At 42.5% G+C, this 26,140-nt stretch overlaps 1 long non-coding RNA gene and 1 pseudogene across 3 annotated transcripts; both read right to left on the reverse strand.

Moving 5' to 3' along the window:
* Window positions 1-26,140, reverse strand: part of LOC129473563 (uncharacterized) — a 687,223-nt pseudogene that overhangs the window by 121,585 nt on the left and 539,498 nt on the right.
* LOC129473591 (uncharacterized) lies at window positions 900-22,396 on the reverse strand. Of its 3 annotated transcripts, XR_010119145.1 has the most exons (6): window positions 21,917-22,396; window positions 17,063-17,134; window positions 14,316-14,419; window positions 5,648-5,822; window positions 5,271-5,414; window positions 900-3,510 (listed from the first exon to the last, which is right to left on the reverse strand). It is a non-coding gene; the product is annotated as an uncharacterized lncRNA (long non-coding RNA). The 3 variants fall into 3 exon arrangements; XR_010119146.1 differs by lacking the exon at window positions 17,063-17,134 and having other exon boundaries at window positions 21,917-22,388; XR_010119144.1 differs by lacking the exon at window positions 5,271-5,414 and having other exon boundaries at window positions 5,612-5,822; window positions 21,917-22,342.

A 26,140-nucleotide genomic window follows, 5' to 3' on the forward strand; every position in this document is an offset into this window, starting at 1 on the left:
GAGAGAGACCCTGTCTAAAAAATAATATTAATAATAATATTAAAAAGTCAAACTCCTCCAAAAATACACTCACAGAACACCCAGAATATTGATTGGCCAAATATCTGGGCATATCTTGGCCCAGTCAAATTGACACATAAAATTAACCATCACAACAATTTAGTGTAAGAGAAAACAAAATTTAAAAATAAAGAAGAGTCTTCACCAAACTTAGCATAGTTACAATGAAAGAAACAGATGCAATATTTTTTGCTTAAATTATTTTTTGCACAAGTCATATATATTCAGGTGGTTCAAAAATGAGAAAGTATTAAAAGGCATAAAAAAAGTCTTTGGCCTCTCCTTTCCCCTATTCCCTCAATTCCCCCTACCACCTCTACCATAGTTTTTCTTTTCTTTTTTGTTTTGTTTTGTTTATTTTGAGACAGGGTCTCACTGTGTCACCCAAGCTAGAATGCAGTGGTGCAATCATGACTCACTGCAGGCTCAGCCTCCTAGGCTCAAGTGATCCTCCCATCTCAGCCTCCTGAGTAGCTGGAACTATAGGTATATGCCACCCATCTAGCTAATTTTTTAATTTTTTTGTAGAGATGAGGTCTATGTTGCACAGGCTGGCCTTAAACTCCTGGGCTCAAGTGATCCTCCCACCTCAGTCTCCAAAAGTGCTAGGATTACCGGCATGAGCCATCCCTCCTGGCTTACTTTAGTTTTTAAATGCATTCTTCCTGATTTTATGAAACTGGCAAATATGAACAGTCTTATTTTACCTAACGTTTTACATAAAAGGTAAAATACTCATTATTCTGCAGCTCCTTTTCTCAATATATTTCGGAAATCTCTATTTTATCAGTGATTAGTTACAAATAGCACGTTTAAATTTGCATCTGCACAAAATAGGAGCTTATTTTCAAATGAGTTTATTCAACCAGGCAGGAGTACAATCTGCAAACTTCTTTTCCATTGCACCTCTAAACAAGGGAACAAGAACAAGTGTAGATTTATTGGAACTCAAAGGAAGAAGAGAAAATGACATCCTTAATTGTTTTTGATTCAATGAGAAATGAAACACTTTTTGCCTAAAGCAATGTAGTATTCAACAATACCTGAAGTAGGGAATTAGAAGCAGCTGGTGATCAAAGGAAAAGTTACATTAATTCAACAAATATTTATTGAACTTTTTCTTCATAATGCAATATTTAGCTATCTATTTTCTTTAAGTAAAGACGTTCAAGAAATAGCATTAAGTTTTAAAAAAAAAAAAGATACAAAAAAGCTTAATCGGATAACAATTCCACCCCCCCACCCCAACTATTTTTTTTTTTTGAGATGGGGTCTCACTCTGTCACCCAGGCTGGAATGCAGTGGATTAATTTCAGCTTACTGCAACCTCTGCCTCCCAGCTTCAAGCAATTCTCCTGCCTCAGCCTCCCAAGTAGCTGAGATTACAGGTGGCGCCACCACGTCCAGATAAATTTTTTTTTTAATTTTTGTATTTTTAGTAGAGATGGGGTTTCGCCATGTTGGCCAGGCTGCTCTTGAAACCCTGAGCTCAAGGAATCCTCCTGTCTCTGCCTCCCGGAGTGCTGGGATTACAGGCGTGAGCCACTGTGCCCAGCCAAAGACAATTCCTTTTTAAAAACATACACAACATATACACACAACACATGTATATAAATGTCTAGAAGTGTATGTGTATACATGTATATATATATATACACACACACACACACACACATATGCCACCCATATATATACAGTAAAATGTGCCTAACATGCTTAACAGTGTTTATCTTTGGAATGTGGGGGGGAATATATACATATACTCAGTCATATTTTTAATATTTTTAAGCAAAAATCCTATATAATGCCTTGGTAGCTCAAGGCTGCTGCTCGGAGTTCCTTACCTGGAACAGCAGTTATCCAACCTACAGTCCATATTCAGTATTAATGATGAAGGTAAAAACAGTTGAAAATCAGAACAGTTAACATTCCAGTTGATTTACCAGGATTCTATTAATTTGGTTATATAGACAGGAGAATTCTTCTGAAGGTGGCTACTCCCTGGTAAAAAGATGAACTTCCTCTTAGAAGGCAGTGGGGTAAAGAATTTAGGACAAGGACTCTGAAGATAGACTGTTAATTTGGGCCTATCCAAATGGGTCTACTCTTTACCTAAGACCTTTAAAAGGGAAAAGTGCATGGACCTTGGAGCCCAACAGTCTTGTCTTCCAATTCTGGTTTTGCCACTTCCTGTCTCTAAGCTACAACATCTTCATTGTACTAACCCCTACCCTATAAAATAATTGTGAGGAAAGACACACACATACACACCCACATACACTGTATGTCACATAGTGCCTGAAAAATAGAAAGTGCTTAATAAATATTAGTTCCTTTACCCCTAAAGAGAAAATCATCCTCATCCTTTATAAGCTGCCTTTCATGAAAATGTTCCTGCTTTATTTCCATAGCCTTTAAAATATTCTAGACACTCATTTCTTTCTCTGTCTTTTTTTTTTGAGACAGAGTCTTGCTCTGTCACCCAGGCTCACCTGCAGTGACATTATCTTGGCTCACTGCAACCTCCACCTGCCAGGTTCCACAGGTTCAAGTGACTTTCATGCCTCAGCCTCCCAATGGGTGTGAGCCACCAAACCTGGCTAATTTTTGTATTTTTAATAGAGACAGGGTTTCGCTATGTTGTTCAGCTGGTCTCGAACTCCTGACCTCAAGTGATCTGCCCAACTATGTCTCTCTAAGTGCTGGGATTATAGGCATGAGCCATGGCACCTAGCCCTAGACATTTATTTCTTTTTTGTTTTTTATTGTTCATTTGTTTTTTGAGACAGAGTATCACTCTGTCACCCAGGCTGGAGTGCAGTGGCATGATCTTGGCTCACTGCAAACTCCGCCTCCCAGTTTCAAGCGATTCTCCTGCCTCAATCTCCTGAGTAGGTGGGACTACAGGTGCATGCCACCACACCTGGCTAATTTTTTTGTATTTTTAGTAGACACTTCTGGAGGGAAAAGGATTTTTATCAAAACCTAAACTTTACAGACAGAGGAGGAGTTGTGTTATAGACAACAAAATACCCCTGCAGAATAGGAAGTGCAGTAAGGGTAGATTTATGGAGATGATAGAAAATAGGCACCTGCATAATCTAGGAGCCAAAGCATAAGATGGCCTATCTGCTTCTCTCTCAACACACACAGTTCCTCCCATCTTCACTTTTCTCTGCCATAAAACACATTTATGGTACTGGGCTCTAGAAAAATGACCAGGACCAGGGGAAGAAGTCAATTCTTTCCATAATCAGTGACACTAATCTTGGAGTAAGTGTGAATGGCTGAGGCATCCCCAGTTATGGGTAGAGAGTCCTCTTCGGTGAGTTCATTCTTCTGCTTGGATCAATTTTGTCTTTTCTAAGGAAATAGTATCCATGCGGCTTGGTTGAGATGTTAAAACTCTGACAGCTCCACAGCACCGGGAATTGCAAAGGCAGAGGGCTCCTAGAAAACAGTAATTATGTTGATGATTCAATGATGACAATTGCTAATTTTAAAATAGCTTAAGAGTCCGGCACTAAAGTGTGAGTTATTCATGTAAATTTTTATCATCACTCTAAAGATGTTGTCTAGACTAGCTTCATGGGCATGTTAACTTCTACAGTTGCAAATGGGCCTGCACCCAGAAGAGCCCCACACTTGGTTCAATGCTCTGCTATCACCATCTGGAGATTGTTAATAATTTTTGAACAAGAGACTGTGTATTTTCATTTTGCACTGGGCCTCACACATCATGCAGTTGGTCTGACAGAATGTCTTCAGACTTTTTCTGTTGTCAAGAAAAGGAAACAATTCTTTCCCATACTCTGGATTCTATCCCTTTTTCAAGGTATGTTTGGTGCACAGGGATTGCTTCCCAATCCCTCTTCTGGTGTTTAGGTGGTAAAAGTGAAGTGCAGGGAAAAAAAATCAAGAAAGGATTTTTTTTGGTCTTTTTTTTTTTTTGGAGAAGGATATATTTTTAAAAATAGATCACTGAACAATAAGAAGTCATGTATGGCTGGACATGGTGGCTCACGCCTATAATCCCAATACTCTGGGAGGCCAAGGTAGGCAGATCACCTGAGGTTAGGAGTTCAAGACCAGCCTGGCTAACATGCCAAAAATTCGTCTCTACTAAAAATACAAAAAAAATTAGCCGGGCTTGTTGGCGCTGCCTGTGATCCCAGCTACTCGGGAGGCTGAGGCAGGAGAATTGCTTGAACCCAGGAGGCAAAGGTTGCAGTCAGCTGAGACAGTGCCACTGCACCCCAGCTTGGGCAATGAAGAGACACTCTGTCTCAAAACAAAACAAAACAAAGAAGTGATGAATGAGCATTCATGATCAGAAATCAAAGACAAAAAAGGGTAGATTACATGACTGGGTGTTGCTATAGCTTCCACATATTTGAGACCTTTACAGAAAAAGAAAAGAAAGACCAAAGAAATTAGCGTTTTTTTTTTTTGAGATGGGGTCTTTCTCGGTCACCTAGGCTGGAGTGCAGTGGCACAATCTCGGCTCACTGCAAGCTCCGCCTCCCAGGTTCACACCATTCTCCTGACTCAGCCTCCCGAGTAGCTGGGACTACAGGCACCCACCACCACACCTGGCTAATTTTTTGTATTTTTAGTAGAGACAGGGTTTCGCCGTGTTAGCCAGGATGGTCTGGATCTCCTGACCTCGTGATCCGCCCGCCTTGGCCTCCCAAAGTGCTGGGATTACAGGCGTGAGCCACCGCGCCTGGCCCAGAAATCAGCTTTATCCACTTCCTGAGAGGTTAACTCTCCCTCTTCGGCCTCACAGAATCCAATGATCACTCACCAGATAGCAGAAATAGAGCATAGCTGAATGAATTTATGAAGTAAGGAAACTTATAAGTGACTTTCGTTGGGTCAGGTCCCTGACTCACTTCCAAAATGTGTGTATAGTGCATAAGTAAGGAGAAGAACACAAAAGTACCTGTCAACCCGAAAAAAGGAGGGAGAGATCAATCTGCTAATTAGCTTATCAATACTTAAAAGATTTAATGTAGTATTATGATCAGGGAACCAAATTATTTCATCACCTCCCCTCATTCTTCTTCTCCCTCCTTTCAGACCATTTTTTCTCCTAGCTTCTCCTTTTCCCTTGTACCCTCTTGAAAATTTTTTAAGAGGCTAATTAAGCCTCTTCCACCCTCATCCCAAGGCCAAGACATTCGGAATTTATTCCCGCCTCTCTTTACCTGTGACAATGCAGATGGATGCGCAGAAAATATACTGTTTCTGGGTCTCAGGGAATAACTGAGGGAAGGTCAGCGACAAACAGTTCAAGCAGAATGAGAGGAGAAGGGCGCTAATCATAAAAATTCCACCCAGTATGAAGTAGGCTAAAGAGAGAGAGAGGGGGGTATAAGTTCTTTTCAGGGCTCTCTCTGGTTTCAGAGTCCCCCAGTTCTAAATGTCACATAGTAAAATTTGGTAGATGTCAGCAGGAAGAAGTAGTTGTGAGGGAAATGAGGGGAGGGAGTACTTAGGCTCAGGTTAGTAATGACATTTAGCCCTCCTTTTTAAATCCAGGGCTTACTTGGCTTGTGTTTGGGCATCCAACACATCGTCTTACCACTGCAGTCCATGAAAAGTGCACTGTCAAGAACATTGGGATCTCCAGGTAGTTCTATTTCTACCCAGGAAGAGACGAGGGAAGACCACCAAAGCAGAGTGGTAGCCGGGAAACTACAGATAAGGATGATGGCCTTGTTCAGTTTCTTCATCCACCACCCATGAAGAGGCATCACCTAAGAAGAAAGTGGGGGAAAAGGGAAGAGTTTCTTTAAATTCTCCATATTTACTTCTCGCCCTTCAAAAGCAGTTCCTAATGATCCCTCATTTCTAAAATTCTCTTAAGTCTTCCATTCAAGCCCCAATATCCTCTCTATAGTTTAACTCCCTATTCATTTAACAAATACTTACTGCATGCCCATAATGTGTCATGCCTTAAGTTCTGTTATATTGTCTTTTAACTGACCCTAGTTATTATCCCCACCATTCTAGACTCCAGATTAACAGCACCTCCCCCAAATAAGTTTATCAGGCCCTTCCCCAGCTTGAAACTCCCCTAACTCCTTTTGATTACCTCTAAATATAATCCTTGGGATAACATCCAAGCCCTTCCTTATTCTAGCCTCAGTCTATCTTTCCAGTTTTATTTGTCTGAGCATGGTGGTACACGCCTGTAATCCCAGCTACTCACGTGGCGGAGGCAAGAGAATCACTTGAACCCGGGAGGCAGAGGTTGCAGTGAGCTGAGATCGCCCCACTGCACTCTAGCCTGGGTGACAGAGCAAGACTCCATCTCAAAAAACTAAATTAATTAAAATAAAATAAATAATTTAAAAGTTTGTAAAGTAAAAGTTGTAGTAAGCTAAGGTTAATTTACTATTGAGGAAAAATATTTTTTACAAATTTAGTGTAGCCTAAATGTAGTGTTTATAAAGTCTACAGTAGTGTACAGTATTGTCCTAGGCCTTCACATTCATTCACCACTCACTGATTCACCCAGAGCAACTTCCAGTCCTGCAAGCTCCATTCATGGTAAGTGTCCTATACAAGTATAATTTTTTTTTGTTTGGAGATGGAGTCTTGCTCTATTGCCCAGGCTGGAGTGCAGTGGCATGATCTTGGCTCACTGCAACCTCTGCCTCTCAGGTTCAAGTGATTCTCCTGCCTCAATCTCCCAAGTATCTAGGATTACAGGTGCCCGCCACCACACTGGCTAATTTTTTTGTATTTTAGTAAAGATGGAGTTTCACCATGTTGGCCAGGCTGGTTTCAAACTCCTGACCTCAAGTGATCCACCTGCCTTGGCCACCCAAAGTGTTAGTATTACAGGTGTGAGCCACTGCACCCGGCCAGGTGTACCATTTTAAAAAATCTTTTATATTGTATTTTTACTGTGCCTTTTCTATGTTGCGATATGTTTAGGTACACGAATACTTATCATTGTGTTATAATTGCCTACAATACTCAGTACAGTAACATGCTGCACAGGTTTATAGCGTAGGAGCAATAGGCTATAGCAAACAGCCTAGGTGTGTAGTAGGCTGTCCCATCTAGGTTTGTATAAGTGCACTCTGTGAGTCTGCACAAGGATGAAATCACCTAACAACACATTTCTCAGAATGTATCCCTGTCATTAAACAATGCACAACTATTTAAATATGATTAAATGCATATTTAATACTAACTTTTTACTTTTACTTATAAGTAGCAAGGGAAAGGAGTGAATTATAAAACCTTCAGTTATAAATTCATATATTCAGGAGTCAAGATGTAAAATGTATTTATTACTGTGAGCTGAAGAAAAAGAAGTTGAAAAACATTACTCTAAATGTTGGCCACATGAGGGGGTTGCAAAGAAAGCGTGGAAAAGAAGATCACCAGATGAGAGCAGACTAGAGAATCTTACGATAGATTATTATGTGATTTTTGGCAGGTAATATGGAAGTTAGAAAAATTAGAACTGCATTTCTATTTCAAAATTCCTTTCATTCCTATCTACTTGTGTGAACACAATTTCTTATATCCATAAGAATGACAAACAGACATAGAGCTGATTTTGACCTCTGGTCTCATTCTAGCAGTGAGGAATATTCTGCCATGGAAACATGAATTAGAAAATATCAGTCCCAATGTGCGCAGTGGCTCACGCCTGTGATCCCAACACTTTGGGAGGCCGAGGCAGGCAGAGTGCTTGGGCCCGGGAATTCACGACCAGTTTGGGCAACATAATGAGATCCCCTGTCTCTATGAAAAATAAAAAAAAAACTTTAGCTGGGCGTGGTGGCATCTGCCTGTGGTCCCAGCTACTTGGGAGGCTGAGGCAGGAGAATTGCTTGAACCTGGGAGGCAGAGGTTGTAGCGTGCTAAGATTGTGCCACTGCATTCCATCCTGGGCAACAGAGTGAGATGGCCTCAAGAAGGAAAAAAAGGAGGCTGGGCGCAGTGGCTCAAACCTGTAATCCCAGCACTTTGGGAGGCTGAGGCAGGCGGATCATAAGGTCAAGAGATCGAGACCATCCTGGCTAACACGGTGAAACCCCGTCTCTACTAAAAATACAAAAAAATTAGCCAGGCATAGTGGCACGCACCTGTAGTCCTAGCTACTCAGGAGGCTGAGGCAGGAGAATCTCTTGAATCTGGGAGGTGGAGGCTGCAGTGAGCCGAGACTGCGCCACTGCACTCCAGCCTGGGTGACAGAGTGAGACTGTCTCAAAAAAAAAAAAAAAAAGAGAGAGAGAGAGAGGAATGGAGGAAGAATAAAAAGACTGAGTTCAAGTAAAAAAGAGAAAGATGGCCAGGCTTGGTGTCTCATGCCTGTAGTCCCAGTACTCTCTGGAAGGCCAAGGTGGGTAGATCACTTGAGGTCAGGAGTTCAAGACCAGCCTAGCCAACATGATGAAACCCCATCTCTACTAAAAATACAAAAATTAACTGGGCTTGGTGGCGTACGCCTGTAATCCCAGCTACTCGGAAAGCTGAGGCAGGAGAATCGCTTGAACCTGGGAAGTAGAAGTTGCAATGAGCCAAGATTGTGCCACTGCACTCCAGCCTGGGTGACACAGCGAGATTCTGTCTCAAAAAAAAAAAAAAAAAAAAAAAAAGAGAAAAAGATGTAAAATATCTAATGTTAAAAAAAAAGCTTGTTTTTTTTTTTTTAATTTGATGATAGATTTAAATCACTATGGTATTTAGAAACCACTGGATACATTTAGAGGAGTGATGGAACACATTTTAAAATGTCATAATTCACAATATACCAGAAATCACATTTTTTACAACTGTTTAAACTTATGATGTGAAATTTTTAGATGTCAACTTAAAAATGTAGAAATGGATACATAATTTTTCAACAGGATATGCTTTCAAAGTTTGAAGACCACTGCTCTAAAGCAGTTCTTACATGTGATGAGCTTCAAGGAGTCAGTTTTGCTAGTTGTGTGACATTGGGCAAGTGACATAAATTCAGCTGTTTCCTTATCTGCAAAATGGGGATAGTAACAATACCCTATCTCAGTAGCTGTCCAACTTTGGCATTCATCAAAATAGCATGGAGGGCTTTTTAAACAGACTGCTAGGTCCTTACCCCTAGAGTTTCTGATTCAGTGGGTCTAGGGCCAGTCCCTAAAATTTGTATTGCTAATAAGTTTCCAGGTGATGCTGATGCTGCTGGTCCAGGAACCACACTCTGAGAACCTTTGGCCTATCTCATAAGGTCATTGAGAAAATTTAAAACATTAGTAGATAAAATGCTTAAACTGTACTGGGACATAGCAGATGCTAATATGTATTAGCCAATATCATCAGTTAGGACTGGATTCACTGTAACAGAAAATTCTACTCCAGTGGATTAAACAGGAAGGAGTCCTATCTCATTTAATAAGAGGTCCCAAGGTAAATCATCCAGAGGTGGCACTACTGTCAAGAATGTCCCCAGCTCCTGTCTTCTTGCTCAATTGCCTTTGTCCCATGGCTTTCATCATCACGGATGTGTGATAGCTGCTGTTCCTCCAGGAATTCTGTCTGCATTCCTGAGAGGCAGAAAGAAGGGCAAAAATGCACAGGGCAAAGAATTGATGGAGTGTTCCAGCCAAGTTGCTCCCTTTCAAAAAATGTTTCCCGAAACCCCCACAGTGACGCTGACTTGAATCACAATGATCAGATCCAGGTCACATGTTACCCCAACTACAAAGAAATCAGAAAAAGAAAGAATTTTTAGTTCTCCAGCTACTGTGGTGGAGCAAATCAACGGAGAATGCAGTTTGAGACAGATAAGATATTTCACTTGCCTGAAGGGTACCCATGAACACCAAGAAACTCATGCAAAATATCAAGTGTATGTGTATTTTTCTGAAGAGTCAGTCCACAGCTTTCATGAGATCCTTAGAGTCCACAAACAAGGGCTTTCAAGCCCTAGTTTCTTGACTTGAGGGCCTAAATATTTTCACAAAAAGGATGTCTGCTCCTTTTCATCCCCTCTGTCTGCCATCACATTAAATCATAAAACCTGAGGGCATGGAACTTTCTTAATTGCTGTATCCTTTCTTTTTTTCTAAAAAAAGATTCTGAATTCATTGTAAATGTTGCTTATACTATTATATACTTGTCTATAATTTGTCCTACAGTATATTCTTTGGTGTGTGTGTTTTTTTTTTTCTTTTTTTGAGATGGAGTCTCGCTCTGTCACCCAGGCTGGAGTGCAGTGGCGCGATCTCGGCTCACTGCAAGCTCCGCCTCCCAAGTTCACGCCATTCTCCTGCCTCAGTCTCCTGAGTAGCTGGGACTACAGGCGCCCGCCACCTCGCCCGGCTAATTTTTTGTATTTTTAGTAGAGACGGGGTTTCACCGTGTTAGCCAGGATGGTCTCGATCTCCTGACCTCGTGATCCGCCTGCCTCCACCTCCCAAAGTGCTGGGACTACATGCGTGAGCCACCGCGCCCGGCCTGGTGTGTGTAGGTTTTTAATGTGATTTCCCAAACAGATAACATACTTTTTTTTTTTTTTTTTTGTGAGACAGAGTCTTCCTCTGTCACCCAGGCTGGAGTGCAATCGCACCATAATGGCTCACTACACCTTCAAATTCCTAGGCTCAAGCCAATCTCCCACCTCAGTAACCTGAGTAGCTGGGACTACAGGCATGTGTCACTACGCATAGCTAAGTTCAATTTTTTTTGTACAGATGAAGTTTCACTATGTTGACCAGGCTGGTCTTGAACTCCTGGGCTCAAGCGATCCTCCCACCTTGGACTCCCAAAGCATGTCCTTTTCTTCCTTTGTCATTTGCATAAAGTTGGGGAGCAAGGACCATTAACATCCGAAATAAGTTGCTGTGTCCTGAATTTCAGCCTGACAATAATACTTGGAGATTTGTGTTCTCTGACCGAAGAAACCAGAAGGGTTTTTAAAGATGAGAGGCAGTAACTGGATTTATTTCTGGGGTGTCTGAAAGATTGACTAATTCAGGAGTAAAACCTAAACACTGAAGGATTTGCATTCTTCAACATGTGACTTTCACTTAATGGGAAGACGGAAGACTTATCAACAAAACTACTGGGATCATCTGGAATCTCACCCTGAAAACATGTAGATCAAAAGTACTAATTGTGAAGTATCAGCTGAACAGTGTATAAAACAGGTTGGAAATGAGTTCTAAAATTATTAAAATGTTAGAATTGAGAAAGTTTAAATCTACTTAAGAATAGCACATAGGTTTATATTCTGGGTAAAACGCATTTAGAAAGTTAACGTTTGCTACTCCTGACAGTAATGAGTCTAAGTTTGGTAGAAAGAGCCTTCCCATTTATAAATCAGCCAGGAGAATGTTCCACTGTGCAGAGAACAAGCGATTTACAAGAAATGGGGAATACTTTTTAAAATAAGGAGCTAGGCTGGGGGCAGTGCTCAAGCCTGTAATCCCAGCACTTTGGGAGGCTGAGGCGGGAGGATCGCTTGAGCCCAGGAGTTTGAGACCAGCCTGGGCAACATGGTAAAACTCCATCTCTACTAAAAATACATACAAAAAAAAATGTAGCAGGGTGTGGTGGTGCATGTCTGTAATTCCAGCTCCTTGAGAGGCTGAGGTACAAGAATCACTTGAACCCAGGAGGTGGAGGTTGCCGTAAGCCAAGATCGTGCCACTGCACTCCAGCCTGCGGGACAGACCGAGACACTATCTCAAAGAAACAACAACAAAAAAGAAATAAAATAACAAGCTAAAAAACTGTAAACAGTGAGTATTTCAATAAAATTAATTTTTTTGTCCCAACAATGTTATGTTTAACATAGTTTTGTACCACTTTTCACAGTGAATCATTTTTATTTTTTTAACATCTAACTCAAGCCCCCACTTTTTTTTGCAGTTGAGATAACCTGACTTTCAATCAGCAGATGTATTAGCTCCCTTAGGTTGGCCTTAACCTCTTTATGGGTTAAGAAAATTTGGAAAAGGTAAATGGTCATTTCCAAGTTAGGCTCTCTGATGAGAAGAATTCTTGAAATGTGAAAATACACTGATCAAGTTCAGAGTCCTAGCTTTTGGTGTCTCTGTTCTTTAAACATCAAAAAAGAGAAGTGTGACAAATTGATTTTGGGCGGCCATAAAACCATGTTAAATGTTAATATGAATGGTTTCCTTAAATATGGAGTTCCCTGGTGTCAAATGGGATGTTAGAAACTGGTCAGAAATTAGTCGTATTTGCAAGCTCCCTTACCAGCAGATATCATGGGTTGAACTGCGTTCCACCAAAATTCATATGTTGAAGTCCGAAAACTTGGTACCTCAGAATGTGACCCTTATTTGGAGACAGCGCCTTTAGAGAGTTACAGTGAGGTCAACTGAAAGTAGGTCATTAGGATGTGACCTAACCCATCCTAATATGGCCGGTGTTGTTTTAAAAAGGGAAATTTGGATACAGACATACACAGAGAGAAGACAATGTGAAAGGACGTAGGAAAGAATGGCTATCTACAAGCCAAGGAGAGAAGCTGGAACAGATCTTTCCCTCATTGCCCTCAGAAGGAATCAATTCTACTGAAACCTTGATTTTGGATTTCTAGCCTCCAGAACTGTGAGACAAACATACTTTTGTTGGTTAAGTCACTCAGTTGTGATATTTTGTTACGGCAGCATTAACAAACTAGTACAGCAGGGATTCTCTGATGTACAAGTTTTCTTTCACTCCTCCCATTCAAGCACTACTCTCTTCTTTCCCCATGCAAGGACACTGATGTACAAGAAAGGCTGAGCCATAGCTGAAAAATTTCCCACTCTTTATGCTTATAAACTCTTTCCTAAATACGTGGCGTCTTTGATGTCAGAATCTCCCAAGTTTTAGCTTAACATAGAATGTGAGCCAAAGTGTTGTATGCAACTTTCATTCTGTTACTGCTTAAAAGGAAGCTGCTAAGTCACAATATTTTCTTTCTCCTTCCTGCAGGCTGTGATTCTGTTTCACCCATGTGAACAAAGCAATCCTCAGGAGGTCCAAAAGCAGCTAGAAGAACGTAGACCCCTGGAGAACTTTGTGGAGAAGGGCTTCCAGAAGTCTCTGCTTTGCCCCTCAACAGCACATTTATATGACAAAGAAAATTTTCTATCTTGCTTAATCATTGTTACTTGGTCTTTATGGTACTAATCAAATAAACATCCTAACTGAAAGAAATCAGAGTAGAATTAAGAACTGATAACTAAAGGGGGGCCAAAGTTTACACACACCTACCTAGATTATTCCGAGTCTTTTGACTGATTTAACTGTTTTTGGTCTTGTCCCTGTTCAATGCATTCTCCACATTATAACTATAATCTAAGACATAATCTGGTTATGCTACCTGCCTGTTAAGAAACCACTGCCTAGAGTTGAGTTGTATTGTCTAATACAGTAGCCATTAAAATTCAATAAAAATTCAGTAGTACTGGCCGGGCGTGGTGGCTCACACCTGTAATCCCAGCACTTTGGGAGGCTGAGGCGGGCGGATCACGAGGTCAGGAGATCGAGACCATCCTGGCTAACACGGTGAAACCCCGTCTCTACTAAAAATACAAAAAAAAAAATTAGCCGGGCGAGGTGGCAGGCGCCTGTAGTCCCAGCTACGCGGGAGGCTGAGGCAGGAGAATGGCGTGAACCCCGGGGGGTGGAGCCTGCAGTGAGCCGAGATCGCGCCACTGCACTCCAGCCTGGGTGAAACGGCGAGACTCCGTCTCAAAAAAAAATAAATAAATAAATAAAAATAAAAATTCAGTGGTACTAGCCACATTTCAAGTGGTTTTGTTTTTTTGTTTTTTTTTTTTTTGTTTTGTTTTGTTTTGAGGCAGGGTCTCTTTCTGTCACCCAGACTGGAGTGCAGTGGTGCAAATAGAGCTCACTGATGCCTCGACCTCCCAGGCTGAAGTGATCCTCCCACCTCAGCCTCCCAAGTAGCTGGGACTACAGGGGCATGCCACCATGCCTGATAAGTTTTTGTATTTTTTGTGAAGACAGGGTTTCATCATTTTGTCCAGGCTAGTCTCAAACTCCTGAGCTCAAGGGATATGCCCACCTCGGCCTCCAAAAGTGCTGAGATGACAAGCATGAGCCACTATGCCCACCCTCAAGAGTTTAATAGCCACATGTAGCTAGCGATTACTGTGTTGGACAACATAGATACAGGATAAAGTTCTATTGGACAGCATTGGGCTAGGAGATGCATGTCCAAGCCCCCCACATGTCCTGTAAAGCTTTCTCTCCAGACTTACCTGCTGTCGCCATACACTTAGTCAAGGCCACCATGCTGTTTCTCAGCTCTGCATTTGTTCATAATGCTGCTGCCAAGGAATTCTCTCTCCTCCACCTTGTCCACCTAGAAAACAATTCATTTTTTTTTAAGTATTACCTTATTTACACACACACCCAAAAACCCCAGAAGCATTGAGTAGTTCAAGAATTAATTTTGAATACATCTTCCCTTTTATCTACTATCCCTACAAAGATGAGCAGATCCAGAGAAAGGTCTTCACTTTAAAAATAAAAGACTTATAACTTAACAAAAAAAAAATCCAATTAAAAACCAGACAAAAAACTTGAATAGGCATTTCTCCAAAGATAAGCAAATGCAAAGAGATATACAACATCACTAATCACTAGGGAAATGTAAACAAAAACCACAAAGAGATACCACTTCACACCCACTAGGTCACCTACCTTTAAAAAAAAAAACCCCAAGCAGAAAATAACAAATGTTGGCAAGGATGAAGAGAAATTGGAATCCTTGTGCACTGTTGGTGAGAATGCAAAATAATATAGCTGCTATGGAAAACAGTATGCAATTCCTCAAAAAATGAAAAATAGAATTACCATATAACCCAGTAATTCCTTTTCTGGGTATACTGTAAAGAATTGAAGGCATGTAGGCCAGGCACGGTGGCTCACGCCTGTAATCCCAGCACTTTGGGAGGCTGAGGCGGGCAGATCATGAGGTCAGGAGATCAAGACCATCCTGGCTAACATGGTGAAACCCCATCTCTACTAAAAATACAAAAACTGAGCTGGGCGTGGTGGTGGGCGCCTGTAGTCCCAGCTACTCGGGAGGCTGAGGCAGGAGAATGGCGTGAACCCGGGAGGTGGACCTTGCAGTGAGCCGAGATTGTGCCACTGCACTCCAGCCTGGGCGACAGAGCGAGACTCTGTCTCAAAAAAATAAAAGAGAGAATTGAAGGCAGGATCTCAAAGAGATATTTATAAACCCCATGTTCATAGCAGCATTATTCACAATAGCCAAAAGGTGAAAGCAACCCAAGTGACTATTGACAGATGAATGGATAAACAAAATGTGGTATATACATATAGTGAAATATTATTCAACTCTAAAAAGTAAGGAAATTGACATGCTACAACATGAATGAACCTTGAGAGCACTATGCTAAGTGAAACAAGCCAGTCACAAAAAGACAAATACTGTATGATTCCATTTATTTGAGGTACATAGAATAGTCAAATTCATAGAGACAAAAAGCAGAATGGTGATGTCCAGAGGCTGAAGGGAGAGGGGAATGGGGAGTTATAGCTTAATAAGTACAGAGTTTCAGTTTTATAAGACGAAAAGAGTTTTGCAGGTAGATGGCAGTGATGGTCGCACAACAATGTGAATGTACCTAACACAACTGAACACTTAAAAACAAGATAGGCCAGGAGCAGTGGCTCACACCTGTAATCCCTGCACTTTGGGAGGCTGAGTGGGCAGATCCCGAGGTCAAGAGATCGAGACCATCCTGGCCAACATGGTGAAACCTCGTCTCTACTAAAAATACAAAAAAATTCGCTGGACGTGGTGGCATGTGCCTGTAATCCCAGCTACATGGGAGGCTGAGGCAGGAGAATTGCTTGAACCCAGGAGGCAGAGATCGTGCCACTGCACTCCAGCCTGGTGACACAGCGAGACTCCATCTCAAAAAAACAAACAAACAAACAAAAGATTAAGATGCTAAATTTTATGTGAATTTTATTACAATTGTTTTAAAAAGATCCATATTTAAATCTCATTCCGAAAAAGGTAAGTCTTGAGCAAGCCCTGACTCTACCAGAACCCAGTTCACAACCATATCCTCAAACATCCCACATTCTTTTTTTTTTTTTGAAGAGACAGAGTCTTCCTCTGTCACTCCAGCTGGAGCACAGTGGCACAATCATAGCTCACTGTAACCTCGGACTCCTGGGCTCAAGCAACCTTCCACCTCAGCCTCTGGAGTATCTAGGACTATAGGTGCAAGCCATCACACTCCACTAATTTTATTTTATTTTTTGTAATTGGGGGAAAGAGGGATGGGGTGGGTGTTCTTGCTTTGTTGCCCAGGCTGGTCTCCAACTCCTGGCTTCAAGTGATCCTCCCACCTCAGTCTCCCCCAAAATGCTGGAATTAAAGGCATAAGCCACCGAGCCTGACCTATCCCATATTCTTAAAACGTACCCCATGATCCTGCTTTTCTAAAGAGAAGACCACACATGCACAAAAATGCATGCAAGGAATGACCAGCCTGGCCAACATGGCGAAACTACATCTCTACTAAAAATACAAAAATTAGCTGAGTGTGGTGGCACGCACCTATAGTCCCAGCTACTCGGGAGGCTGAGGCAGGAGAATCACTTAAATCCAGGAGGCAGAGGTTGTAGTGAGCTGAGATCGCAACACTGCACTCCAGCCTGGGTGACAGAGTGAGACTCCACCTCAAAAAAAAAAAACAACAACAAAAGTGTGAGAAGATTCATAAAATGGTGGTTATGCTTGTTTAAGTAAGGCTGAAGAGAAATGGAAAGAAGGGTAAGTGTAAAGTGGTGGTTAAGAGAAAAATCTGCTGGGCAAGAAACATCTCATTCATCTATAGAAGGGTCTTGCAATTCCTGAGTGGATGCACGTGACTAGTGGTGTGCTAGGCAGGCTCTAGCCCAAGTGAAGGAGATTGGGGCAGCTGCCATGAAGCAGGCGGATCCTGGAAAGGCAGGATATTACCTAGGACTCGACTCTGACATTTTGCTACAGCATCACCTGGTCTCCTGATCTCCCTTTCTGAGCAAAGCAGGCCTATAAAAAGAGAAAGAAGTTATCAGGAATAACCTAGTGCTAGTTCTGCTCACCCAGGCCAACTCCCATAAAAGTCAGTTCTGCATAATTCAGCTGCAAATAAACCTTCTCTCAATATATAAGCACCATCCAAATCCACCACCCGATACAAAGTAGAGTAAAGGCAAAATGCTCAACAAGGTGGCAGGACCAATATAAAGTTAAACATGAATGGAAGAGTGGATATGTTTACAATATGTTAGCTCATCATACAATACAAAAAAAATTTTTCTTTTCTGAGACAGGGTCTTGCTCTGTCACCCCATCTAGGCTCTGTCGCAGTCACAGCACACTGCAGCCTCAACCTCCTGGGCTCTAGCAATCCTCCCGCTTCAGCCTCCTGGGTAGCTGAGACTGCAGGCACACACCACCACGCCCAGCTAATTTTTTTTTCCTTTTTTTTTGAGATGGAGTCTCGCACTGTCGTCCCAGTTGGAGTGCAATGGTGTGATCTCGGCTCACTGCAACCTCTGCCTCCTGGGTTCCAGCAGTTCTCCTTCCTCAGGCCCCTGAGTAGCTGGGATTATAGGCGCCCGCGACCACGCCCGCCTAATTTTTTGTATTTTTAGTAGAGATGGGGTTTCACTATATTGGCCAGACTGGTCTCGAACTCCTGACCTTGTGATCCGCCCGCCTCGGCCTCCCAAAGTGCTGGGATTACAGGCGTGAGACACTGCGCCCGGCCGCCCAGCTAATTTTTAAATTTTTTTGTAGAGACAGGGTTTCGCCACGTTGCCCAGGCTGGTATCAAACTCCTGAGCTCAAGTAATCCACCTGCCTTGGCCTTCCAGAGTTGGGATTACAAGTGTAAACCATGGTGCCCAGCTAAAATGTGATCGTTAATCTATGTTCATCTGACCTAAAGAAATGTGACACTTTAGGAAAAAACAGACATTAGCTATTTAATAAAACAAAATTTTTCTGTGTAATAGTGTTATATACAGGGAATGAAGGAAAAATATGTTTCTTCAGTTATATGTTTAACTGTACATATATAATTATGTGTGTATATATTATATATAAAGCTATATATAGTTAACTGTACATATATAATTGTGTGTGTATATATATGTGTATATATATATGATACATACACACAGTTATTCACTGCATTGTTTGTGATGGTGAAAGATTAGAAACAACCTAATGTCTATCACCAGAAAATGAGTAAAGCCCAAGAGTTCATCACCAGGAAATGGCTTAAATATATTACAGTATATCCATATACAAATGAAGACACTGTATACTAATATAGAAATCTCTTAAGATATAGTGTTAAGTGAAAAAAAGTTGGAAAGTATGCCACCTAACAAATAAATAAGAGTGAAAATAGCCGGGTGTGGTGGCTCACACCTATAATCCCAGCACTTTGGGAGGCCAAGGTGGGCAGATCACCTGAGGTCAGGAGTTCAAGACCAGCCTGGCCAACATGGCAAAACCCAGTCTCTACTGAAAATACAAAAATTAGCCAGGCCCAGCGGCGCACGCCTGTAATACCAGCTACTCAGGAGGCTGAGGCAGGAGAATTGCTTGATCTCTGGAAACAGAGGTTGCAGTGAGCCGAGATTGCACCACTGCACTCCAGCCTGAGTGACAGAGCCAGACTCCCTCTCAAAAAAAAAAAAAAAATTTTTTTTGCAGCAGATTCCAGGAAGTCAGCTTTCTTCTCCTTTCACTAGCTTTTCTCTTCTTCCCTCTACCATAAGCACATACACACAAGATTACTTTCAATGTCAGTAAAAATATTCTTTAAAAAGCAATTTTTTTTTTTTTTTTTTTTTTTGAGACGGAGTCTCGCTCCGTCACCCAGGCTGGAGTGCAGTGGTGCGATCTCGGCTCACTGCAAGCTCCATCTCCCGGGTTCACAACATTCTCCTGCCTCAGCCTCCCGAGTAGCTGGGACTACAGGCGCCCGCCACCAGGCGCAGCTAATTTTTTGTATTTTTAATAGAGACAGCGCTTTGGGAGGCCAAGCAGGGGCGGATCATGTGTTAGCCAGGATGGTCTGGATCTCCTGACCTCGTGATCCGCCCGCCTCGGCCTCCCAAAGTGCTGAGATTACAGGCGTGGGCCACCGCACCCGGCAAAAGCCTATTTTGAAAGAGGTTTCTTTTTTTCTTTTTTTCTTTTTTTTTTTTTCGAGACAGGGTCTCACTCTGTCACCCAGGCTGGAGTGCAGTGGTGTGATCTGGCTCACTGCAACCTCTGCCTCCTGGGTTCAAGTGATTCTCCTGACACAGCCTCCTGAGTACCTGGGATTACAGGTGCCGGCCACCATGCCTGGCTAATTTTTGTGTTTTTAGTAGAGACGGGATTTCACCATGTTAACCAGGATGGTCTCGAACTCCTGACCTCGTGATCCGCCCCCACCTTGGCATCCCAAAGTGCTGGGATTACAGGCGGCAGCCACGGCCTGAAAGGTTTAAGAGTCGGTTTTTACCAGCCAATGTCAACTTCCTTCTTCTCATGAACTGTACCCCTTCCTGGCTAGATTCTGATCATCCTGGTGTATTTGTCACAGACCCAAAATACAAATCTCTAGTCAACAGTATAGAGCTCTTCATGGCTTCCAAAACAAGGCATATTTCCTTCCTAGAATGTTCCTTCTCTGGAATCCTCGTGATTCACTCCTCATTCCTTAGTCTTTACTTAAATAATGGTAAAGCCTTCCGCATTCATCCTGTTTAAAACTCAACACCCATCCCTCACTCTACCCTACTCCATACTGCCCTTCTCTGATTTCTTTTTCTCCACCATACCATCACCTGAGAAACTGTATTTTCCTCTAGAATAAACTGCACAAACATGGAGATGTTTGTCTTAAATGAATAAAGCCATGTCTATTCAAAACCAATTAGTCAAAACTAGTATCATATTCTTAGTTACTATTTTTTCATAAACTGTCAATTTGGTGCAACCTGGTTCTCATATCCCATTCCCCTTTTCTAGACATTCCTTTAATCAACATGCTACTGAAGCTTTCCTTTTCTTTGTAATAATTTAAAAAACCCAGGTCTTTGTGATTGCAATGCTTGCTAGCGGCATCATGCAGGAAATGGCAGAAAATGAGTCCTCTTATATGCTGAACCAATAGTTCATGGAATGGTTGTGGGGGGTCACAGATCTTGTAATCTGAAGTGCCCCATTGACTTAAAAGTAAAAAACACACGGCCGGGCACGGTAACTCACACCAGTAATCCCAGCACTTTGGGAGGCCGAGGTGGATGGATCACCTGAGGTCAAGAGTTTGAGACCAGCATGGCCAACATGGTGAAACCCCGTCTCTACTTAAAATACAAAAAATTAGCTGAGCGTGGTGGTACACACCTGTAATCCCAGTTACTGGGGAGGCTGAGGCAGGAGAATCACTTGAACCCGGGAGGTGGAGGTTACAGTGAGCCAAGATCGTGCCATTGTACTCCAGACTGGGAGACAAGAGCAAGACTTCATCTCAAAAAAAAAAAAAAAAAAAAGAAACAAAAAGTAAAAAACACAGGCTTTAATGTTATACAGACATGAATACAAATCCTTGGTTCTGTCACTTACTAGTTGTGAGATCTTGGACTTATTACCAGGTTAAACCCTCTGAGCCTCAGCTTTACTGTGGTTAAATGGATATAACAATATGCAATCTCTCTAACAGAGTTGTGAGGATTAAATAACAAAATTTGTAAACCTGTTTAATAGTACTGGGCATATAACTCCTCAATAAATGTTATTACAATCACTGCGACAGAACAAAGATCACTGGAGGGATATTTCCAAATCGTTAGAGGTTTTAAGATCATCACAACTGTAATCCCAGCACTATGGGAGGCCAAGATGTGTGGATCACTTGAGGTCAGGAGTTAGAGACCAGCCTGGCCAACATGGTGAAACCTCGGCTCTACTAAGTAGCTAGGCGTGGTGGCACACACCTGAAATCCCAACTACTTGGGAGGCTGAGGCAGGAGAATCGTTTGAACCCGGGAAGCAGAGGATGCAGTGAGCCGAGTTGGCACCACTGCACTCCAGCCTGAGTGACAGAGCTAGACACCATCTCAAAAAAAGAGCACCACTGAACTTTGTTAACATTAACTGACAGAAAAGACACTAGACACTAGAATTCTATGAGCCCCCAGCAGTGTCAGAAAATCCTCTTACATGGATTTTGTTTTTTGTTGAAGAAAAAAACTTCTTAGAGAAATATTGCTGGATTTCTTAGATTAGATAAGGATAAAATGAGAAGTATCTTACTCTACTCGTTCCTTTTATTATTCAAGATTCAGTACCCTGCTGGTAAGTTTCATTCAGCGAATCTAGCACACATGAATTAAGTGCTAGTTAAGGTACAATGTCTCCAACAGGCACGGTGTCAGAATAATGGTTTCTGTCCACCAGAACAAAGGATGAGATGCGCCTCTTGGATTTGACTGTAGCCCAATGGTCATCATCGCTGGCTGCACATTAACATTATCCAGGAAATTTTAAAGCTCTAAGGAAGAGGAGGACTGAGAGGCCGACTGTTAAGATGCACTGCTACTGTCCGATGAGCACACACTCATCCATAACCTTACACATTTCCTATTCACCTGATGCCCAGAATCATCAAACAGTGTATTCAACACAGTCACGCCATTTCTGTTTTCCAGTTGACTATCTTCCACAAGATACTGTTATCCAGAGCAGGTAAACTCCCTAGCACCTGTCGCTCAAGAACTTAAATCCCTCCCTGCACCCAACCCATCAACAGTGACTTCTTACCATCCACAAGCCAGGCTGCTTCCCGATGCACCTTTTCTGCTGGGGAGTGCCCAGACGAGCGCCATCTGCTCCTGGGCCAGAGGAGTCCCTGCGGGGTCATTGACTTCCTCCTTTCCAAAAGCCCCGTAGGTTGCATTGGAGTCCCGAGGCGAAGCGCCGACACTTCATCTGCCCGTCACCTCCCGATTTTTGCAGTGTGTTTCTTCTGAACAAGAATGTGTGCCCTGGAAGCCAACTCAAGTCCCAGACCTAGGTTTCTCGACATTTCCCCAAGTCCCACCTGCGTCAGGTTGTAGGCTCCGGGGCCAGTCCCTTTCGATCCGCATCAAAAAACCTGGCGATCCCGTTTGGGCACAAGAGCTCAGGGCGTTGGTCCCCGCGATCGCGGAAGCCCACTTCCAGAAAAACTCGACCACTAACAGTAAGCTTCAGGGGTCGCAAAAAGGGGTAGAAGGGTTTGCATCCCCTGGCGTCATTTCCGGGTCCGCTCTGGAAACCTCGGAGGTTTCCGTGTCTCTGTCGTTTATTCCAACTGTTAATGCTCCATGTGCCTTTGACTCTCCTCATCTTCCTTTCTAAACATACGAGGAAGAAAGGTTCAGGTTTCCCAGAGAAATTGTGTGGAAAAACCTTAAAAGTATATATACAAAGGTAGACAGAATAGTACAGTGCATCCAATGTACCTGACACACCTTCAAGAATTACTAACTCGGCCGGGCGCGGTGGCTCACGCCTGTAATCCCAGCATTTTTCGGCCGGGCGCGGTGGCTCACACCTGCAATCCCAGCATTTTGGGAGGCCGAGACGGGCGGATCACAAGGTCAGGAGTTCGAAACCAACCTGGCCAACATAGTAAAACCCCGTCGGTACTAAAAATACAAAAAAACTAGTTGGGGGTGGTGGTGGGCCCCTACTACTCAGGAGGCTGAGGCAGGAGAATCGCTTGAACTTTGGAGGAGGAGGTTGCAGCGAGCCGAGATGACACCACTGCACACCAGCCCGGGCGACAGTGCAAGACTCCTCTCAAAAAAAAGAAGAAGAAGAAGAAGAAGAAGAAGGAGAAGAAGAAGAAGAAGAAGAAGAAGAAGAAGAAGAAGAAGAAGAAGAGGAAGAGGAAGAGGAAGAGGAAGAGGAAGAGGAAGAAGAAGAAGAAGAAGAAGAAGAAGAAGAAGAAGAAGAAGAAGGCCTGGCGCGGTGGCTCACGCCTGTAATCCCAGCACTTTGGGAGGCCGAGGTGGGTGGATCACCTGAGGTTGGGAGTTTGAGGCCAGCCTGACCAAAATGGAGAAACCTTGTCTCTAGTAAAAATAAAAAAAAATTAGCCGGGCGTGGTGGTGCATGCCTGCAATCCCAGCTAGTAGGGAGGCAGAGGCAGGAGAATCGCTTGAACCCAGGAGTCGAAGGTTGTGGTTAGCCGAGATCGTGCCATTGCGCTCCACCCTGGGTAACAAGAGCGAAACTGCGCCTCAAAAAAAAAAAAGAAAAAAAAAAAAAGAAAAAAAAAAAGAAAACAAGAAAAAAGAAAGAAAAGAATTACCAACTCGTGGCAATTTTATTTATCTATAACCCACCTCCTCCCCTTATGTTGTTGGAAGCAAATCTTTTTATCTTTTTTTTTTTTTTTTTGGTGGAGTCTTGCTCTGTCGCCCAGGCTAGAGGGCAGTGGCGCGAACTCGGCTCACTGCAACCTCCGCCTCACAGTTTCAAGCGATTCTCCTGCCTCAGCCTCCTCAGTCTCCCGAGTAGCTGGGATTACAGGCGCCCACCACCGCACCTGGCTAATTTTTGTATTTTTAGTAGAGACGAGGTTTCACCATCTTGGCCAGGCTGGTCTCAAACTCCTGACCTTGTGATCCACCCGCCTCGGCCTCCCAAAGTGCTGGGATTATAGGCATGAGCCACCGAGCCCAGCCCACTGCACTTTTCCTTAAAGCAAAACCTGTCATTCTTCTGTTTCTTGCCTCTTAGTTTCTTAGTCTTTTTTTTCCTATTAGCCCTATTTGTATTTATTTGTTATTAATGCACTATGACTAATAAAAACTTGCCTAGGGTCAGAAACTTTGAGCTTTAGCAAAAACAAAAACATAACAAACAAAAACTCAGAAAGTTTTTTCAGATAAAGGTTTGTTTTTCAAGTACAATTAAGAGCATGATTCTGCTCAGGCGTGGTGGCTGGCGCCTGTAATCCCAGCACTCTGGGAGGCCGAGGCAGGCAGATCACTTGAGGTCAGGACTTCGAGACCAACCTGGCCAACATGGTGAAACCCCAACTCTACTAAAAATACAAAAATTAGCTGAGTGTGGTAGCAGGTGCCTGTAATCCTAGTTACTGGAGAGGCTGAGGCAAGAGAATCTCTTGAACCAAGATAGCGGAGGTTTCAGTGAGCTGAGATCCCACCACTGCACTTCAGCCTGGGTGACAGAGCAAGACTCCATCTCAAAAAAAGAAAAGAGAAAAAAAAAGAAAGAAAAGAAAAAAAAAAAAGCATGATTCTGAACAGTTTAGTCATTTTAGAAACTTTTGGGATAAATCTGAATATTCAGAGAGTTTTCTCTGGCCATAAAATAGAAGATAGGAAGAATGTAAATTTTTATTCATATGGAGAGAAAAGACACAGTCGTCCCTGTGTTATCTTTAAGAAAGCTCCTGTTCTTAATTCTCTTTTTTTTTTTTTTTTTTTGAGACGGAGTCTCGCTCTGTCGCCCAGGCTGGAGTGCAGTGGTGCAGTCTCGGCTCACTGCAAGCTCCGCCTCCCAGGTTCACGCCATTCTCCTGCCTCAGCCTCTCCGAGTAGCTGGGACTACAGGCGCCCGCCACCACGCCCGGCTAATTTTTTGTATTTTTAGTAGAGACGGGGTTTCACTGTGGTCTCGATCTCCTGACCTCGTGATCCGCCCGCCTCGGCCTCCCAAAGTGCTGGGATTACAAGCGTGAGCCACCGCGCCCGGCCTCTGTTCTTAATTCTCTAACTAACTGTAATAATATCTCAAAGGACTATCTATAAAACAAAAGGAAACAATCACCTGTTAAATTCAGAATTCCAAAAAATTTAATTGTATCTCTTGTGTAATATAGACATCTATCTCATGACCTTGCTTATTAATCATTCTTAAAAAATTATATATAAATTGGTTCTATGACCACTATAAAAGTACCTGCATTTTGTTTGTTACACAGAAAAGTTTAATGTTCAATGTAATCTTTAAGGGAACTAAATTGGCATAATAATATTTTCATAATTGGGAGGAGGGGTTATGACTTTCCTTCAATGCATGGGGAAAAAATCACTTTGTTGCTTGTGGCAGCAGTATTAACTATAGTTGTAAGATTAAACAGCTTAAGGGTAATACCAACACCAGATGTGGTAGAACAGTGCCAATCATAGAGTCAGAGTACCTCTGTACTCACTGTCACACGAGATGTATTTCTGTCCTAAGCCAGTTGGATTATTCTTCCTTTTTCTCATTTTTATTTTTTATTTTGCAGCTGAATGATACATTCTAATGCAACATCCTTAACACTTACCAAGTTCTCAATTAAATCTATTCTGCATGATCCCCTCCTGTCTGGTAAATCTGGTAAATCTTCTCTGAGTCCTTTAGCTTCCTGCTCCCGTATGGATTAGTTGCATTCTAGGTTTCTTGAATAGCTGTCATCCTGTGGTTTTTCATTCTTGAGCTCCTAGATCAGATTCATCATTTCCTGAGTTCCGTGTCTTTCTCTCTCTTCCTCCCTATTTTCCCTGTAGTATATATATTCAGTTTGCTTCTTAAAACGTAGGTCAGCTTTTTGAGTTGTCATAGGTTGATAAATGTCTTTATTCCAACTTCACATTTGATGCTATACATAGCTATGGAATTCTGTATTAAAACATTTTTCCTCCAGATTTTGAGGCATTATTTTGTTTTCTCCTAACATTCATTCGAGGTTGCTGATGCGACGTCTGATGCAGAAAGAGTATCTTTCTCTTGCCCACCACCATTACCTCTGAAAGCTGTTAGAATCTGATGTAGTTTGCTTTCAGTCTTATTCCACCGTGAGCAGGTGTATACAAGTCTACTCCTAAAGGCTGAGGAAGCTGAGAGGCCAAAGAAAGAGGCTGACAAATTCAGTTTCTCAGAAAGAAACATTTAATAACAGGAGCCATGTCTTGAGTGGTAGCAAGACAAGATGATGGATCCCCACATTGTCACCAGCCAAACCCAGGGCTTATGAACCACAGG

The sequence above is a fragment of the Symphalangus syndactylus genome, chromosome 23 (assembly GCF_028878055.3).
Source record: "Symphalangus syndactylus isolate Jambi chromosome 23, NHGRI_mSymSyn1-v2.1_pri, whole genome shotgun sequence".
In the NCBI taxonomy this organism is placed as follows: Eukaryota; Metazoa; Chordata; class Mammalia; order Primates; family Hylobatidae; genus Symphalangus; species Symphalangus syndactylus.